Source organism: Cryptomeria japonica, chromosome 1, assembly GCF_030272615.1.
Source record: "Cryptomeria japonica chromosome 1, Sugi_1.0, whole genome shotgun sequence".
NCBI classification, from domain to species: Eukaryota; Viridiplantae; Streptophyta; class Pinopsida; order Cupressales; family Cupressaceae; genus Cryptomeria; species Cryptomeria japonica.
The window spans coordinates 301442739-301463764 of record NC_081405.1 but is presented as its reverse complement, the minus strand read 5'-3'; positions in this window follow the sequence as shown (position 1 = coordinate 301463764).

Sequence of the window (21026 nt, the reverse complement as noted above, 5' to 3'; positions counted from 1 at the left end):
CATAGACATGAAAGCAATAATGAACAGATTTTGAGTGACATTTTGATTCTAAAAGTTTCATATCTATTCACATCTGATAGTCAGAGGACCGGGACACCCCAAGCATCCCAGTCGTGTACTTTTAGGCTAAATTTCCTAGCATAGGTTCCTCTCTATTCCTTCTCAGATCTAGCTCTGTGTCTGCATACCACATCTATAGCTTGTTGTTTATGCCATTTTACATAAATATTTCCATCATTTATCCTAGATTTGCCATTCAATTTCAAATCTCTTAGGCATCCTTGACTCAAACAAAGAGAGGGTAGAGTCCAATCAAAATTCCATTGCATTTGGGGTTGAATCGATTGATTTTACTCCCCCCTTTCATGTTTGGTGGAAATAAGTGGATACATATTTGTAGATCCTTATTTCATCCTAAACACTACGATAAGCTACATTCTTAGCCAAATGGATAGCACTTTGATTATCACAAATTACAATTACTTTTTCCTACACTTTTCCAAATTCACCCAAAAGAACCTTTAGCCAAGTTGCCTCTTTACATGCATGTGAGACAACCATATACTCTGCCTTAGTTGTGGATAAGGCAACTATTTTTTAAAGCTTTGGCATCTAACAAATAGCTCCACCTGCAAGAGTAAAGATATAACTTGAAGTATAGATCTCCTTTTGTCCAAATCACCTGCAAAATTTGGATCATCATAACCACATACTAAATCACTACAACTATTATAGGTGTGAGAATAATTTCACTTATTACTCTAAGATATTGAAGCACCCATCTCATCATTTCCCAATGCTCTTCACCTATATTTTCCATGTACCTATTAACAACACCGACTGCATGTGAAATATTTTGTATTGTGCATACCATCACATACATTAAAATTCCTACTACTTTACCATATGGTACATGAGATATATAATCCTTTTATTCTTAATTACGAGGACATAAACTTGAAGAAAGATTAAAAAGGGAAGCTAAATGTATATTTACTGGTTTCTCATTTTGCATATCGAATCTTATGAGGACCTCCTCTACATATTTCTATTATGATAACCAGAACTTACCTTTTTTTGTTTATGTGTATTTCTATAGCCAAAGTTTTATTTTTCTACTCCTATATCCTTCATTGCAAATGTCCTAGCCAACTGATCCTAAAGAATTTTATTGATTTCAGCCATGCTTTTACATGCTACAATCGTATCATCAACATATAATACCTCACCTTGAAATTCCAAAAAATAGAATCATTTTTAAAGATGAAGTGGAATCTTCCTCGCATGCCATTTCCCTCTAAAAACCTCTACAAAGCTCCCCTAAGAAGAAAAAACCCAACTTGGGTTGTGATACTCCCCCTCTAATTCTAGATATTGGACCTAAGACCACCTCAAATAAAGGCAAGAAAATTCAGACAAACCCTAGTTGTGGTCATTCTAATTCTTTTAGCAGTAAGGAAAAATAGTTTGCATGTCTTTTGAAGATAGCCCTGCTATTCTTTCCCCCCTCCCATGCATTGGCTTGTTTGATAGTGAGCCTACTAAAGATAGTATCACTAACTCCTTAAAGGAGCATAGTTCAACTAGACTGGCCAAGTTATCCATAATTGCTAAAATTGTTGAAGCCGTTGAGAATTCACCCCTAAAGAGAAGAGCGAAGATCAATCTAAGGGTTCTACCTTCAATGGGATCAACTTTGAAATCAATGAGGAAACTCAAGAGGACCTTGTTGATTTGGTTTACAAAGACTCTTTGTCTTATTCATTCTTGATGTAAATTTAGTTAATTGAAGCTTTGGAAGGACTGGATAGCCTTAAGGATATGGGGAAGATGAGGATCTAAATGTTGAAGGGGAACCTAAGGAATGATTTGATTGGTAGAGGATTTTTGCGGAGATGGAGGACCTTAGTGTGAGAGTGGAGAACTTGGATACATAGTAGAATTCTCTAGGATGTGAAATAAATAGTGATTGGATAAGGAAGTTGGAGGGGTAGTATACAAGACCTGATAAAGATCAATCGGTACCAAATGCAAAAATGTGTTATGCAGGTTGTGATTGTATCCAAGAACATCTAGAGGAAGAAGAAATGAAAGGCCTTTGTTACGAAGGATGGTGGAAGTTCAAAGGCACAAAATAACAATAACCTTCTCCCATGAGAGTAGGAATTAAAATATATTCTAGATAGTTGGGGTTACCTTCTTTAGTGCACCTGTAGTTTCTCAGGTTTCTCTTAGATCTAGGTGCTTTGCTATTTTTTTTTTGTGACTCTTGTTCTCTATATTGTTAATTTTTTTTGTCGTGTTACTTTGGTTAAAACTCTTCGATTATGGGGGCTTTCTCTCCAAGCCCTTTATTTTATTAGATTTGTATGGATTGGGGCCCTTCACTGCTTAACTTAATCAAAAACATATAACACCAAAATAATTAATAAACCATTTTTTAGAATTTTAAAGTACTTGAAATGGTCATATTCATTTCTTGTAAAGTCTCATCTCACCATGTGAAGGAATCAAACTTTTTGTACATTGTTGCCTAGGTGACTACTTTAGGCCATTTAATGACTTCTATAGTTTAAGAAAAAACAATGTTGATATCATAAACAAATCCTTCTAGTTGTTCCATATTTATCCCCTCATCCAAGGGTAAGAACACAAAGATGGGGGATCAAAAAGTGACAAAAAAATTTCTGGCCCCCATCAGGCCTTATGGTGCACACCAAATAAGGCGTGCACCCTATTTGGCGCACGCCAAATAGGGTTGGCATACCGAACCTAAGGTTTGGGAATACCATTTCTATTTGGCACACACCAAATAGGGTGAGGTTGCCAAATAGGGTGAGCGCCAAATTTGACATGCACCAAATGAATTTGCATAATGACAAGTGCATTTTCATGTTGGATATGCAAATCTATCTCTTTTTCTCCCTCTCTCTACGAATATATACATAAAATATAACATTTATACTTTAAGTTATATTTAATGTATATATTGTCATGATGTTTGAGAGTAGTTTTAGATCTCTAGGAGTTATAATACAAATTCTACTTTTTAGAGTATTCACATAAATTTTAGATAGCCAAATTTCAATAATTTAAGCATGCTCATATCAGCTCTCTCTCTCTCTCTCTCTCTCTCTCTGGCATCTCCCTTTCCTTTCCTCCTGTTGCACTTAGGCTTTCTCTCCCTCTAGTATCTCCCTCAACCCCCACCTTCCTCCCTCTCTATCTCTCTCTTTCTCACTCTCTCCACCCCTCCCTCTCTTCACCCCTCTCTCTCTATCCTCTATGTGGTTGATGGAAAGAAAGGAAAATACTAGGGAGAGAGAGAGCAAGTAAGAGATATGGAGGGAGTGGTTGATGGAAAGAAAGGAATATACCAATGATAGAGAGATTCCAAGGGGAAGAGGGAGAGAGGGAGAGAGAGAAAGATAGGAATGGGTTGAGAGAGAGACATAAGAGAAAGAGACATCAAGTGAAAAATAATGGAGGAAGGAAGGGAGGGGTTGTTGGAAAGAGAGGAGCATATTAGGGAGATAGGGAGGAAGGGTTGAAAAAAGAGGGAGAGATCAAAGGGAGAGAGATATTAAGTGAAAGAGGGAGGGAGGGGTTGCAGAAAAGAGATAACCCAAGTGAGAGAGATGGAGGGAGGGAGGTAGAGGTTGATGAAAAGAGGGAGAGATTTTATAGAGAGAGGGGGGAGGGAAACAATGGGAGAGAGAGAGGGGGGGGGAGGGAAAGAATGCAAGGGAGATGGAAGAGATGGGATCGGCGAGGGATAAAGAGAGAGGGGAGAGGGAAACAATGGGAGGGAGAGAGGGAGAGGGAATATATAGGATGGGGGAGGGAGAGAGAGAGAGATAAGGGGGTGAGGGAAACAATGCGAGGGAGAGAGACAGAGAGAAGAGATAGGATGGAGGGGAGAGAGCGAGAGAGGGTGAGAGGGAGAAAGACTTGAGAGAGAAAGAGAAAGGGAGAGAGACTTGAGAGAGAGAGAGAGAGGGAGAGGGAGAGTGGGAGAGAGATAGAGAAAGAGAAAGTGAGGGAGAGTGAAGAGATAGGATGGGGGAGGGAGAGAGAGAGACTGAGAGGGGAGGGAAACAATGGGAGGGAGAAAGGGAGAGGGAAGAGATATGATACGGGAGGGAGAGAGAGTGAGAGAGGGAGAGAGGGAGAGCGAATTGAGAGAGAGAGAGAGAGACTAGGACATGTGATATCACTTAGGACCCCATATGACCCTTGATGACACCATATGACCCCTTAGAACACCATATGACCCCTAAGGACACCATATGACCCCTTTTAACATCCTAGTACATGACACGACCCCTTATGACACCATATGACCCCTAAGAACAATATGATGTCTTAATGGGTCATATGGTGTCCTAGGGGGTCATATGGTGTTCTAACATATGTGTGGGCCCTCACGACCCCATATGACCCCTAACGATACCATATGACCCCTTATGACACCATATGACCCTTGAGGACACCATATGACCCCTTTTAACATCCTATACATGACATGACCCCTTAGGACAATATGATGTCCCAATGGATCATATGGTGCTCTAACACACATGTGGGCCCTTAGGACCACATATGACCCCTAACGACACTGTATAACCCCTTAGGACACCATATGACCCATGAGGATACCATATGACCCCTTTTAACATCCTAGTACGCAACGTGACCCCTTATGACACCATATGACCCCTTAAGACATTATGATATCCTAATGGGTTATATGGTGTCCTAACGGGTCATATGGTGTTCTAACACATGTGGGCCCTTAGGACCCCATATGTAATGCCCCGCCAGGAAACCCCGAAGGGATAAGCCAAAATTACAAGAATAGAGAGCAAATTTTTTTTTTTTAAAGTTACAACACATAAGATGCAACAAGATAACAAAGATTCAGATTACATAGCGGAAGACTTCAACTAACTCCTAAAGAGTTTCCCAACGAGATTACTTAAATTTTCACAATACACTTTACTCACACAATTAATCCAAAAGCTGAATATCTTAATAACGAGATAATTCACAATCAGGGTAATTTCTTTCAAAGGATGGAAACATAAATCACAAGCAAAGATGCATCATTAAGTTCCATTCATAATCTTCATTCAAGCTTTTCATTTAAAATTACAAACCATACATCTAACATTCTAATACACTGGGATTTCATCATAACATAAGAGATCTTTCCAAGCATATTTAAACTCCTTAACAACAACTGAGTATAATTCATTACTCTAAGTTACATTCATTCATATTCTAACTTACTGCATTAAAAGGATGATTTCACACATGCATTACGATAAATCGCATCTCAACCAATTATGCATTCGATCAACAAGGCATTCAAGATAGAATTGAATATAAGCATTTAAAGTTAATTCCAATTATCCACTTAACCATTCAACATAAATTAATCATACATGATAAAGCTGAATAAAGAGACATAAGAGAATGCATCACATAACACCATAATGATCTCGGAGTTCACCCCTAAAGGGCTACATCTCCGGGTCTGCGCAACTGCAAGACCCCCTCTGATAAATAATAAGGTTAAGAGTACAAGAGGTTACACTATACAATCCAGCCATCAAGGCGATACATAAGCAATATACAGCGACCACGACGGTCAATAATACATAAACGATCCTTAAAAGAACAGGATCCAGCTGACATAATCAAAGCTAGAACAAGGGGTCCATGAGAGCATCCATAAAACTGAACCATCACCACCCAAGGGTCTAACATAAACCGATACTCACAAGGGCAGTGACAAAGGACGACTCACAAAGGTACTCAGAACAGGACAGAACGACAACACACTAGCGAACTCAGGGACAAGTGTCATCACACAACCTGGTATGGATACCATGGCAAGTCTTCATAGGTCCCGACCCATACACTGGTAACCCTGGCAACCTAATCCGAACTTCCGGCCCATCCAAGCCTCATGTGGACCCACACATCCTCTCGTGAAGACAAGGAAGATGGTTTGCCATTTCAGGCCTTCTCACAGCATGTCGAGTCTATGCTAGCACTCGTCCCATGTGTGAGGCACATTATCTTATTTAGAGATTATTTTCTAATCTACTTAGGTTATCACTTATTAGACTCACTTTCGACGGGTTACCCAGCAGCCACTTTGGGCGCGGCCCCCAATCGAAAGCCACTTTCCCATACGACACTAGACGGAACTCAACGAACTCAAAGCCAAGGAATACACATGGTCAGACGAACGGAGTTCAAGAAGAGAGAAACAATCATCTGGTCAAACACGACTCAAGGGTAATCACTTACTGACGGTACTCTAACTAGAGACCTGACAACTAAGGTTAACCACGAATCATCATTTGACTCTCACAAGGAGGATATGATTAAAATGACACCACCACAATACAATCGTCCACTCGGAATCGAGGACTGAAATAGGAACAACAAATCATCCATACGACAGGGTCCTTTAAACAAAGCAAAACATGCCATTTCATAATTAAAGCGAATACAGTAATTAAACTCACAAGGCAATAATCAGAAAAGACAATATTTCCTCAAATTGATTTAGACATTAAAATCGATCAAGTTTTCTACAAGATCTAAAACAGCTTTCAGTTATCTACCTCAACTAGGGATAAGTTGTTCTTGGTTTTCCAACTCCTAAGGTTCAAGCATCGAACAGGCATATAAAGCCGTAAGAGTTTTTAACCAATTCATATTAATCAAATTCAGGCAACCATTAATCAACTAAAATAAGATATTTAATCTCCATTCAACGTCATTAACATACTGGTCTAAAATCAATCTTTACAGATTCATAATTTCAATTCCAGATGCATAATACGAATCACGGAATATAAAATAAAGGAAATTCAGTTGTAGATACTCCTTTCCAAACGCACATGATATCAACTTATTAATCCAAGATTGGACTAAAATATAGCCAATTAGATTCAATGGCGAAATTATCAATTTTCGAACTTAACCACAAAAGTACATAAGCCACAAAATGAATTTGGATAATAACTAACTTATAAATTCCATTATAGAATTAATTAGCATCCAATTTTACATTTATCAAAATATTGCCTCTTAATCCTAATTAAGAGCACTTTTAAACTTAGCATTAAGAATTTCTTACATAAAAATGATATTAATATCATATGTTTTTTTCTTCTGTTTTTTTTTATACTAAAAATTTACATTGAAAGCGCATTTAAACATCGTTTAAAAACAAAATACATTTAAAACAAGAAAACGCTTTTAAATGAATCTATGTTCTTTTATTACAAGAAAATGCATTTTAAAAAAAAATGTGGCGAGCGAGCTGGGAAGGGCCGTGCCCTAACCCTAGCTCGGCGCTGCCCACACGGCCAGGCGGCGGCGCCCTGCGGTGCCCGCAGGTCCGCGGCGCCCTGCGGCCACCGCAGTGTGCCGCGGCCTGGTCTCCACTGCCAGCAAAGGGGGAACGGGGGAGGCATAAGGTTAGCGTGTGGGGGAAGGGGGGAGGAGGAGCGAGGGAGCTCCACTCCCCGCCTCCAACCCCAACCCACGGTTAAAACAATAAAAACAACGCGCCGCCCGGGGGTTCAAACAAAGCCCAGTTCGATAAAACAATGCGAAACGCCCAGAAGGTTTAACACATATACGCACTGTTGCAAGTTAAAACAAACGCCCAGCTTCGGTTTTAATAAATTTTCGCCCAGCTCGATTTCACAATAAAATAAACAACGCACAGGGCAAACAAGTATATATATATATATTTTTTTTTGAAACACAGTTCGGAAACAATGAAAATCCAAACGCCCAAGGGTTTCAAACGCCCAAAACCAAGAGGAATTAACAACACCTCAAAATCACTTCCAGCCAAACTGGTAATTTTACCAAATCGATTCATAAACATGGCATTCGAAGGAGAATTTAAAACCAAGATAAAACTCCCATTTTCATTTTAAACAAAACTAAAAGAATGAGAGTTGGATCCTACCCGATCTCGCGTTCCTGGCAAGATCGGCTGAAGAATCCCAATCTCAGCTACCAAAGCCTCCAATTTTCCATCTCCAATCCAAAACTTCCCAAAAATGTCCATCCTCCCCAATTTTTCCCCAAATTGGGTTATATGGCAGAGTTGACCCAAAATTTCCATTTTAGGAATTAAAATTTTTATTTACAAATAATTCACAAAATTTAATTCTTTCTCACAAACACAACAAATTAACTTGCCTTTTCAATTCAAAATTCGATTTCTCATTTAAAAAAATTTAATCTTTCTAATTTAATAATCCAACAGAATACAATTAATCTATTGCGATAAAATATCAGACTTTCTCTTTCAACAGCATAAACAAAATGCATTAAATATTTGAAACAGACATTTAATCGAATTCACTCCCAATTTAAAACGAGCAACCCAATATCAACGAAAATCACATAACGGAAACCAGATTAATCTAATCCATTAATCATCAATGCACAAATGCATAATTAATCAAGAAATTATTAAGGACTAATTAATCAAATTAACCAAACACACCAAGCACGCAAATCAAGAAAGTCAACCAAACAGACGACTCACAAACCCAAGCAAGAAGGGATTACCGACGACGACTGGCGATGCTCACTAGAGCACGACGAAGGTCAACTAGGGTCTCACGACCACCTAATCGGACTCTAGGGATTAACAAGGTACACTCAAACCTGCAATCCAGGTGAAGACGAACCTCACACTCATGCGGCGTGGTACTTGAAATTTCCTGCAACCAAAGATCATACATGCATACATATATACAATTTAATGAAATCATTAGTCCGATACTAACATCACGGAATAGGAACACTGAAATCTGCATACAACTAGTGTGAGAGCCACATCAATAGCTATGCGTTAAATCAAACATCTGATTATAACATAACATTAAGATAAACTAATCAAGATTAAACCAAGGTTAGAGATCGATTACGGTAGGGGTACTACACCATATGACCCCTAACAAAACCATATGACCCCTTAGGACACCATATGACCCCTAAGGACACCATATGGACCCTTTTAACATTCTATTACATGAAATGACCCCTTATGACACCATATGACCCCTTAGGATAGTATGATGTCCTAATGGGTCATATGGTATCCTAAGGGGTCATATGGTGTTCTAACACATGTGTGGGCCCTTAGGACCTCATATGACCCCTAAAAACATGATATGACCCCTTAGGACACCATATGACCCCTAAGAACACCATATGATCCCTTTTAACATCCTATACACAACATGACCCCTTATGACATCAAATGGCCCCTTAGGACAATATGATGTTCTAAAGGGTCATATGGGGTTGTAGGACATAATAACCTAGACAAAATGAACTTGGACAAAATAACTTGGTCACAATAACCCAAGGACAAAATAACCCATGGTCATAATAACCCAATCCAAAATAACTCGTGGTCAGAATAACCCATGGACATAATATCCTTGTAAGAATATAGAGAAAGGAAAATAAAAATTATAAATTACATGTATGTTGCTAAAAAAATTATTATTCAAATTTTCAATTAAAGTGTCAAATTATGAGCGACGTCTCTTATATAATCTAAAATATTATGGTTGTCATAACCATCAACCAATCTTTTTAGTCTTTCTTTGAGTTCACGGTATTTTTTCCTGCTTGGTTGCCCAGTGTATCTAGCCTCACAATCCCTTTTTTTAATCTTAAAGATTAATGTTACTTAATATTTTGTCATGCTTGTTTATGTTACTTGTAATCATATCTATAATTTAGTTAAATAAATAGTTTTTGTGACTATTTATGGTCACTTGGGCACATGAAGAGATAGCAGTGCAAATTGGAGCAAAAATTTGACATAAGAATTGGGAAAATATCCACACTTCAAACATTGGGGATGCAATCATTCATAGTTTTCCCTTCTAGATAGAACCATATGCATGATCACTTCTAATATTGTTTCACTTTTGCAGTTTCCATGGCCTCCATTTAAAATTTTCTCTCAACTTGGTTTAATTCCTTCTACATGATCTAAATTCTAATGTTATAATTGATTTTATGTCATTTCTAGTTTACTAGATTGATCTTAAATGACCATGGGATATTCTGTCCATGGGTTATTTTTACCACGGGTTATTATGTCCATGGGTTATTATGACCTTGCGTTATTTTATCCTTGGGTTATTATGACGAGATTATTGTGTCCAAGGTTATTTTGGTCGGGTTATTATGTCTGGATACTGTCACATGGTGTTCTAACACATGTGTGGGCCCTTGGGACCCCATATGACCCCTAACGACATCGTATGACCCCTTAGGGAACCATATGACCTCGTTTAACATCCCATTACATGACATGATCCCTTATGACATCATATGACCCCTTAGGACAATATGATGTCCTAATGGGTCATATGGTGTCATAAGGGGCCATATGGTTTTCTAACACATGTGTGGGCCCTTAGGACCCCATATGATCCCTAATGATACCATATGACCCCTTAGGACACCCCTAAGGACACCATATGACCCCTTTTAAGCATCCTAGTACATGTCATGACCCCTTATGAGAACTTAAGACCCCTTAGGATAATATGATGTCATATGGTGTTCTAAGGTTTCATATGATGTTCTAACACATGTGTGGGCCCTTAGGACCACATATGACCCCTAAAAACACCAAATGACCCCTTTTAACATGACATGGCCCCTTATTACACCATATGACCCCTTAGGACAATATGATGTCCAAATGGGTCATATGTTGTCCTAAGGGGTCATATGGTGTTCTAACACATGTGTGGACCCTTAGGACCCAATATGATCCCTGACAACACCATATGACCCCTTAAGACACCATATGATCCCTAAGGGCACCATATGGCCCCTTTTAACATCCTAGTACACGACATGACCCCTTATGACAATATGATGTCCTAATGGGTAATATGGTGTCATGTGGTGTTCTAACATATGTGTGGGCCCTTACGACCCCATATGACCTCTAATGACACCATATGACCCCTTAGGATACCATATGACACCTTAGTACATGATGTGATGTTCAAATGGTGTCTTGAGGGGTTACATGGTGTTCTAACACATGTGTGCCCCCTTAAGACTCTATATGACCCCTAACAACACCATGTGCCCCCTTAAGACACCATATGAGCCCTTATGATACCTATTGACCCATTAGGACAATATGGTGCCCTAATGTGTTATATGGTGTCATAAGGGGACATATTGTGTCCTAATGGGTCATATGGTGTTCTAACACATGTGTGGGCCTTGAGGACACCATATGACCCCTTAGGACCATATGATGTCCATATGGTGTCCTAAGGGGTCATATGGTGTTCTAACACATGTGTGGCCCCTTAAGAACCCTTATGACCCCTAACAACACCATGTGACCCCTTATGACACCATATGACACCTTAGAACAATATGATGTCCTAATGGGTCATATGTTGTCCAAAGGTGTCATATGATGTTCTAATACATGTGTGGGCCCTTAGGACCCCATATGACCCATAATGACACCATATGACCCCTTAGGACATTATATGACCCCTTTTAGCATCCTAGTACACGTCATGACCCCTTATGACCACTTAGGATAATATGATGTCCTAACGGGTCATATGGTGTTATAACACATGTGTGAGCCCTTAGGACCCCATATGACCCATAATGATGACATATGATCCCTTAGGACACCATATGATCCCTAAGGAAACCATATGGTCCCTTTTAACATCCTAGTACATGATATGACCCCTCATGCCACCATATGACCCCTTAGGATAATATGATATCTTAATGGGTCATATGTTGTTATATGGTGTTCTAACACATGTGCGGGCCCTTAGGACTCCATATGACCCCAAATGACACCATATGACCTCTTAGGACACCATATGACACCTTAGGATACCATATGATGTCCAGGTGGTGTCTTAAAGGGTTCACATGGTGTTCTAACACATGTGTGGCCCCTTAAGACTCCATATGACCCCTAATGACACCATGTGCCCCCTCAAGACACCATATGACCCATTATGACACCATATGACCCATTAGGACAATATGATGTCCTAATGTGTCATATGGTGTCATAAGGGAACATATTGTGTCCTAAGCCTGGGTCATATGGTGTTCTAACACATGTGTGGGCCCCGAGGACACCATGTGACCTCTTAGGACCATATGATGCCTGCATTGTGTCCTAAGGGGTCATATGGTGTTCTAACACATGTGTGGCCCCTTAGGACCCCTTATGATCGCTAAGAACACTATGTGACCCCTTAGGACCCCTTATGACCCCTATGAACACTATGTGACCCCTTATGACACTATATGAGACCTTAGGACAATATGATGTCCTAATGGGTTATATGGTGTTATAACACATGTGTTGGATTTTGCCAAGATCAAGAGGTCAATGAAATGTACAAAATAGAGACATAATATGGGACAAGAATAAATTGTATTCTCATCAATAGAAATGATCAATAACAAGATGTTCAATAGTTCAATAATTCCATACAATGAATAGAGGCCTGCTTATATAGGCAAGGCTAGGGATATGTATGAGCGCACAAACATGACATGTGGCTCAATAAGAAACAAGGGTAGGTAGGAAATAGGTGTGGGTAGGTAGGAGAAATAATATAATATTCCACATGAGGTGGATCACCCACCGAAGGTGGAATTATCACTCCACAATAAGTGGATATGATAGTGTAATAACAAGATCAACACCATAAAAGGTGGAATTTCTCCTACACACACTATCCCAATGTGGCACAAACACCCAAGTGTCTCATACCCAAACTACTATGAAATGCATTATCCTAAGTAAACTTAAGTAAGTGTAATAATATCCATGATGAATAATTATTTACACCAACACCCCCCCTTAAGTGAAACTTAGGGGAATGCACTTAAGTCTACAATGCAACTAAGCAATGCAAGATGGGTCCCGGTTACGAGGCCATGTTAGGTACCCATGTGCAAATGCAAATGCATGCAAACCAATGCAATGAAATCTCTCACAAAGTGGGGAAAGAGAGAAAAACCCAATGGGACAAAACCCTCCCCCAAAAGAGAGATGAAAAAAATACAAGAGAACTCTCATAGAAGAATGTGAGGAACAAAACCCCATGTGAGGAAAAAGTCCCCCCCATATGAGAGAAGAAGAGAAATCAAACTGTGACCCCCCCTCAATGGAGAATCTGCACCAATGGAAGAAGCTCGATGTATGAAGAAACTGCTCCACGAACGTCGAACAACATTCCTCCCCTTAGGAAGAAACAAAACCAAAGGTGTATCTATGAAGTCTCCCCAATCATGAAGGGAAGATGTATGAAGAAAACTCATGATGAAAGGAATCTCTGAAAACTGCTCAAGTGTCCCCATGTCGATGCTGAAAGATACCCCCTCCAAAGGTGGTAAACTGTGCCACACTGCTGAAAAAGGAACTCCAAGATCTAGTGGAGATAGATGTAGAACATGTCCCAAAGACTCATATGTCTCCTCAAAACATAAAGAGACCTCCTCCAACTGCTGTACATAAGTATCCACAATCATATCAACCTCAAAAGAATGATCATGTAGAGAATGAACAAGAGGGTCAGAGTGTGCCCTCACAACAATCGAAGAAGGATCATCTTCATCAAAGAGAAGATGAATGTCATCAATGATGTCTCCCAAATCTGCAATGTAGGATTCCACAAACAAATCTGCAATATCTGTCAAGTAATCATCCCATGAATCTGAAGCTGGAAGACAATGAATATCCTGCTGCACTGAATCACATGAAGGCAAAACTGTCGCACTATCTGCATCATCAGGTGCAATAGGTGATGTGATATCAATATGAGGAGATGAAATACAAGACTCAAGAATGGGGTCACATGTGAGAATCCCCATGTTCAAGTGTCCAAAGTTCTCCTCAAAATCTGAACCATCACAAGAAGTGTGATCATCATGTATAGAATCATCAAATGTGAAATCATCATCAACAAAATCTGAAAAGGAGTATAACCGAGATGCATGATCAACCACCCCAGTCGCAATGATAGCTCTAGTCTCCATGTCTCTAATGAAAACTGAGTCAGGTGTGAACTCCACAACTCTCTTAGTTGCGCCATGTGTGATTTGATAGATAGAAAGGAGATTGTTTGTCAAGTGGGGTACACACAACACATCATTGAAGGAGTTATCCCCAATGTCAATAGATCCTTTCCCAATCACATCCATGTATGTATGATTGCCCATCAAAATCTGTGGCATGGTGCAAGGCTCAAATGTAGAGAACATAGACTGCGAAGATGCCATATGATGAGAAGCTCCTGAATCTAGAAGCCATCTCTCTGAATCATGACTGATAGTAGCACATAGAGCTTTTCCTTTTCTTGTTCCAAAAAAGTGAGTCTTTCCACTTGTAGAAGCCATGAATGCTTGCCCTTTTCCTTTTTAATGTGAGGAAGTGGAAGTTGATGAATCATCCTTCTTGTAGACTTTAGGCAAATCAATGTTATGTTTTTTGATGATATGTGTGAGCTCATCAATCTTCTTAGAATAGCAACGATGCTCCTCATGACCAATCTTTTTACAATAAGCACAAGTAGGTTTCTCCCTCTTTGGTGAATTACCTCTCTTGGAAGAGAATGAATCTCCTTGTTGTGGAGAAGATGGTGCTTTTTCTTTAGGCTTTGATTGCCATTTCTTTTTGTTTGAGTTGTCCTTTCCTTGATTTCCTTTGTTCCCTTGATTTGCCACTAATGCTTGAGACTTAGAAGCCTTAAGAATGCCCATGCTTATCAACTTAGTTTGTTCCATCATCAACATTTCATTGAAAGCATCAAATGTAGGCATTGTGTAGCTTGAACCCATTGTCATCCTATGGGTTTGGAAACTAGAAACAAATGCCGCATATTCTTGTGGAAGCTTGCCTATCAAGTTGAATATCAATTGAGTATCCTTTTTATCAATGCCACAATCTTTGAGTTGTGCCCTCAACTCATTTGCCTTAGTGACATAATCTTGTATAGTATCAAAGTTCTTGGGATCTAACATGGTGAGATCACTATCAATTTGATATCCCCTAATCTCATCAACTTGACCATACAAGTCTTGAAACTTTTGCCAAGCATCCTTGATTAGAGTACATTTCTCAATATGAAAAATGAGATCCTTTGATACATACTTTCTTAAGGTACCAATTGCCATGATATTTTTAATGAGCCAATCTAAGTGACCAACTGGATCAGCCTTAGGATCAGCTGGAGCAACAATAGTTCCATCAATGTAATGAGTGAGTCCTTTTTCCATAAGTTTACTCCATGCATCAGTTTTCCAAGTAGCATAGTTATGTGGAGTTAAGAGAGGAAACTTAGAAGAACCCATAGCAGCAAAAAAGAAGGAACACAAGAGCACAAAAGCACAAGAGACACCCCCCCAAATTCATTCAATCAATGTACCCCCCCTAAAGTGATGATTTGGCACTTTATACTTAGTGCGATTACAATGAGCCACTTGCAAAAAAAGGCAAAGTGGACTTATGATGCAAATTTTACAACTTCTCAAATGAGATACAAGAGACTTCAATCAATAGTGCAATGAATCTAACTGAGATTCAAGCAAATATACAAGTACCAAGAGAGCCAAAAATGGCTAAGATCTGAAAGTACAATTTCTACTTACAATGGCATCAATCTGATAGCATCATGTGAAATTAGAGGAAAAAATACGCACTTTCAAAAAAAATGACACCTAAAAAGGAGGTCGGATGACCCCAAACGAAGCCTCTGAAGTTGCAAAAACTGGGATTACTCAGGTACAGTCACCAAAAACTGCATTTTCTGAAAAATCCATGGATCAAAATCAAAAAATTTCTTCACCACTGTGGAGAGCATGAAATTCTAGCCCATTTCAAAAAAAATTGCACCCAAAAAGGAGCAAAAATGAGCAAGTTATGGCCATTTGAAGTTGAACTACAAAATAAAAAATGCCAATGAGAGGGGGTCCAAAAATTTTCAAACCCTGCTGATGTGGCACTGACGTCAGCAAGTCACGCGATTAAATTTGATGGCCATATGACCGTCGCAAAACTTCACCCTGCTGACTAGGCGTCCGTACTATACGGACAGATGACTGGGTAGGATGATTGTGCAATCTGTATTGTTCTGAAAAGGCTGACTGGGCAATGCGCTGTGCATACGGAAAAAGCTGACTAGGCAGACACGTGGCATCCGTACGGAATCTGCGTGGCAAGGTTTTTACAGCGGGCCAGTGGCCGCCTGCCACGTGGCGGGCGCGGATTCGCCGGTCTGGTGTCTGCGTGGCGGAGCATTCACGGTTGGAGAGCAGAAGTGGCGGGAGGAGCCGCTGGTGGTGCGGGGCGGAGGACCGCGGTGGCGGCGGTAACAGAGGTCGAAGCGGAGGGAGCCGAGGCCACATGAGAGGAAGCTCAGGAGGTGCCGCTGGGTGGAGACCGGCGGTTGGCAGCGGGAGATGACGCGTCGGCGGCAGAGGTCGGCACCGACGCAGGCACGGTGGGTGTTGCGAACAGTCTGCGGCGGAGCGATGTGGCAGCGGCTGGTGTCGAGGTCCCTGCCGATATGGGTTCTGCGGCGAGGACGGGACACTGCGCGTGACAGTGAAACTCGGCGACGTACTATGCAGTACGAGTGGCACAGAGTTGCAACCTGCGAGTCACGGTGGGGGTCTGCGGACCCCCCAAAAAATCCTTTCTCTTTTTTTTGATATTTTTTGATTCTTTTTCAATTTTTTTGCTTTCGGATTTTTTTTTTTAATTTTTTTTTAATTTTTTTCAATTTTTTCAATTTTTGAAAAATATTTTTCAGAAAATAATTTTTTTTTTTTTGAAAAATATACAAAATTTCGAAAATCCTTACGATACAAGCAAAATTGGAGAAAAAAATTTTCTCACCAAAATAGGCCGACTTTATAACCAAAATTTATGGAAACGGCCTTCTGGACGCAATGGTGGGGTCGGATCTGGTCTATGACGTCTCCAAAAGATGCTGCTCCTCAGATCTGCCTCTTGACGTCACAATAATGCCTCTTCAAGACGAATCAATGAAGCCCCAATGGCTCTGATACCATGTTGGATTTTGCCAAGATCAATAGGTCAATGAAATGTACAAAATAGAGACATAATATGGGACAAGAATAAACTGTATTCTCATCAATAGAAATGATCAATAACAAGATGTTCAATAGTTCAATAGTTCCATACAATGAATAGAGGCCTGCTTATATAGGCAAGGCTAGGGATATGTATGAGCACACAAACATGACATGTGGCTCAATAAGAAACAAGGGTAGGTAGGAAATAGGTGTGGGTAGGTAGGAGAAATAATATAATATTCCACATGAGGTGGATCACCCACCGAAGGTGGAATTATCACTCCACAATAAGTGGATATGATAGTGTAATAACAAGATCAACACCATAAAAGGTGGAATTTCTCCTACACACACTATCCCAATGTGGCACAAACACCCAAGTGTCTCATACCCAAACTACTATGAAATGCATTATCCTAAGTAAACTTAAGTAAGTGTAATAATATCCATGATGAATAATTATTTACACCAACAACATGTGTGGGCCCTTAGGACCCCATATGACCCCTAACGACACCATATGACCCCTTAGGGCACCATATGACACCTTAGGACACCATATGATGTCCAGATGGTGTCTTAAGGGGTCACATGGGGTTCTACCACATGTGTGGCCTCTTAAGACTCCATATGACCCCTAACGACACCATGTGCCCCCTCAAAACACCATATGACCCCTTATGACACCATAGGACCCATTAGGACAGTATGATGTCCTAATGTGTCATAAGGGGACAAATTGTGTCCTAAGGGGTCATATGGTGTTCTAACACGTGTTGGACTTGAGGACACCATATGACCCCTTAGGACCATATGATGTCCATATGGTGTCCTAAGGGGTCATATGGTGTTCTAACACATGCACGAACCCTTATGACCCCTAATAACACCATGTGACCCCTTATGACACCATATGACCCCTTAGGACAATATGATGTCCTAATGGGTCATATGGTGTCTTAAGGGGTGATATGGTGTTCTAACACATGTCTGGCCCCTTTTGACCCCATATGACCCCTTAGGACAACATGTGACCCCTTAGGACAATATGGTGTCCTAAGGGGTCATATGGTGTTCTAACACATGTATAGCCCCTTAGGAAACCATATGACCCTAAAGAGGTAGGGGGGAGAATGAGGGGGAGATCATGAGAAAGGGAGAGAGGGAGGGGGAGGAGAGAGGGAGAGAATGGGAGAGAGATAAACCTAAGAGAGGAGAAGAGTGAGATAGAGAGATAGAGGCTGAGAGAGAGAGAGAGAGAGAGAGAGAGAGAGAGAGAGAGAGAGAGAGAGAGGGATGGGGAGGGAAAGAATGGGATAAATATGCCTAAGAGAAGGGGAGAGAGAGGGAGTGGGGGAGATATAGAGAGATCTAAGAGGTGGATGGAGGGATTGTGAGAGAGAGAGACCTAAGAGGTGGAGGGAGGGAAGGTGAGAGAGATACCTAAGAGGTGGAGGGAGGGATGGTGAGAGAGAGAGAGAGAGAGAGAGAGAGAGAGAGAGAGAGAGAGAGAGAGAGAGAGAGAGAGAGAGAGAGAGAGAGAGAGTGGGAGAAAATGTAAAGACATAAATTAATCTATAAGACATAATCTACTCTTTATTCGTAAATAAACTCATAGGTCAATTAAGAAGTCTATTTCATAGATAATATAAAGAAATATCAATAAGTTGATAAAACAACCATAGATATCAAAGAGTTAAATACAATTTTCATGTAAATGAAAGGTACAAATTTCTATATATATATATATATATATATATATATCCTTATTCCCTACTTAGGCTTTCATATCGCCTTAAGTAATATACAAATAGAAAGAAGGTGAGATACATCTGTCGATCTCCATCTTGAGTCACTTCCTTTCAGTCCATCGAATGAAGACGAGACCAAGATTCAAGCATTATTTCCGCCCAACTTTAAAGCTTACGCTTCCTCGAAATTCTTGGTCAATCAAGAATACTCGACACTGCATGAATTTTTTAACCAAAGAATTCGAAAGACAAGAGGGAATCTGGTGCGTGCCTAGATGATACAAGAATTTTCATTTTTCTAATTCTTTTAAGAAACAAGCATTCATTATCAATCAAGGATATGGTAGAGAGCATAAAATAAAGAATTCCATCTATTTCTATGGATAATTCAAATCATTACTCAAACGAGTATAATGCCATGCACAACAAAAATAAATAGTTGGAAAAGGCAACTACTCTCTCTAAGATTCCATATTCGGCACCCGTCACGGAAGGTAACTTTCTATACACAAGCCTATCCGTAGCTTGGTTCCCACAAACAAGAATACATTTTAAGAATACAATCTTTTGAATAATTGATATAACATCTTCCCTATCACTTTCATAAATTAAACACCATTTCTTTACTTTCTCACAAATGAATACAATCTTTCGTAATTTGAAAAACAAATATAATTTCATCAACAATATTCGAATAAATACATATTAAGAAGGTGGTGTAACACATGTATATATCTTACATATAAATTGAATAAAATGAGTACATATTCTTTTATTCAATTATCAAAACATTTAATAGCGTAATCATTAACATGCATTCCATTTCTTATGGTTTAGAAATCTAAGTTTTTCTATCATCCAAGTTCTCTATCTTTCTATGTGTCTTGGTTCATTTACCTCTTTTCTCGAACAACATATTAATATGTGACTTTCCATGATTTAAGAACTCAACTCACTGTTTTTACTAATTTTCCATAACAACAATCCAACATGATGAAAATTCATAAAGCACATATTTACATGGCTTTTCAAATGAGAAACCTAATAACCATCTCTACTTTTCATGCAAGGATCAAATTCGGAATTGTAAGTCTTTTCTTGTGATATCAAAATAAAATTCACTGTTTAATAAGTCATAATCCTAATATTTTATCTTCTTCGTAGTTCAATTTCAGAGTTTCTCTCTCTATCCTCTTACTCTATTTCTAGAGGATTAGGTGAACTAATTTCTAAGAGTTTCACTAAGTTTTATCAACAAACTTTCATAAAATATATCATTATTGCATCTATATTTGCATGATCCTAATTTAAACAATTATAAATTGATTCATATTGTGACTCTAACTCTTCCATTAGAATATTTCATAAATCTAAATCTAGATCATTCTTTATCTCTTAAATCTCTTCAACAAAACATACTATATTTGATCTTACCTCAAGAAGCATGATCCATGGCTATTACGATCCTTGATAACTTCAAATTATCTGCAATATGTCCGGATTCCAATGCTTTCCTCCTCGACGCTCTTCAATCTCACGAGCTCTCTATTCCTAGTCCTTATCCTTTCTATATTCTAAGAATTCCTCTGATAATAATAAAGTAATTAACACTCATTCACGAGCATAACCTCTAACTTCGACACTAAATCGGAGATGACCATCATTGATCTTTTACGACTCAGTCATAAACACATCAAAATCTCCATTATTCTATTCTCTCTAATCTCTTTGTCTCTCTTCTAGGTTCTTTCTCTCCTCTATCTTGCTTCCCACTAACTTCCTATCTTCTTCTATATTCCATTCTCCAATCCTTTCCTATTCTTTTCTCTCTATTCTTTCTAATCTTTTCTTGTCGTTCTTCCTTCCTATCTTCCTCTCTCCATGTGTCTCATCTATCTATCCTATGTCTCTATTTATTCTAAATTCCCCTACAATGTCTCCTAAATTAGAGTCTCCGTTAGGGTTATTAATTTGAAGTCTTTTCCAGCATTACAATGGGTCTTCAACTTAACTATTTCACATCTTTATTGGGCTATCGGTTTATCTACATCTCTGGTCTACATGGCTTGGAGAGATGGTAGTTCT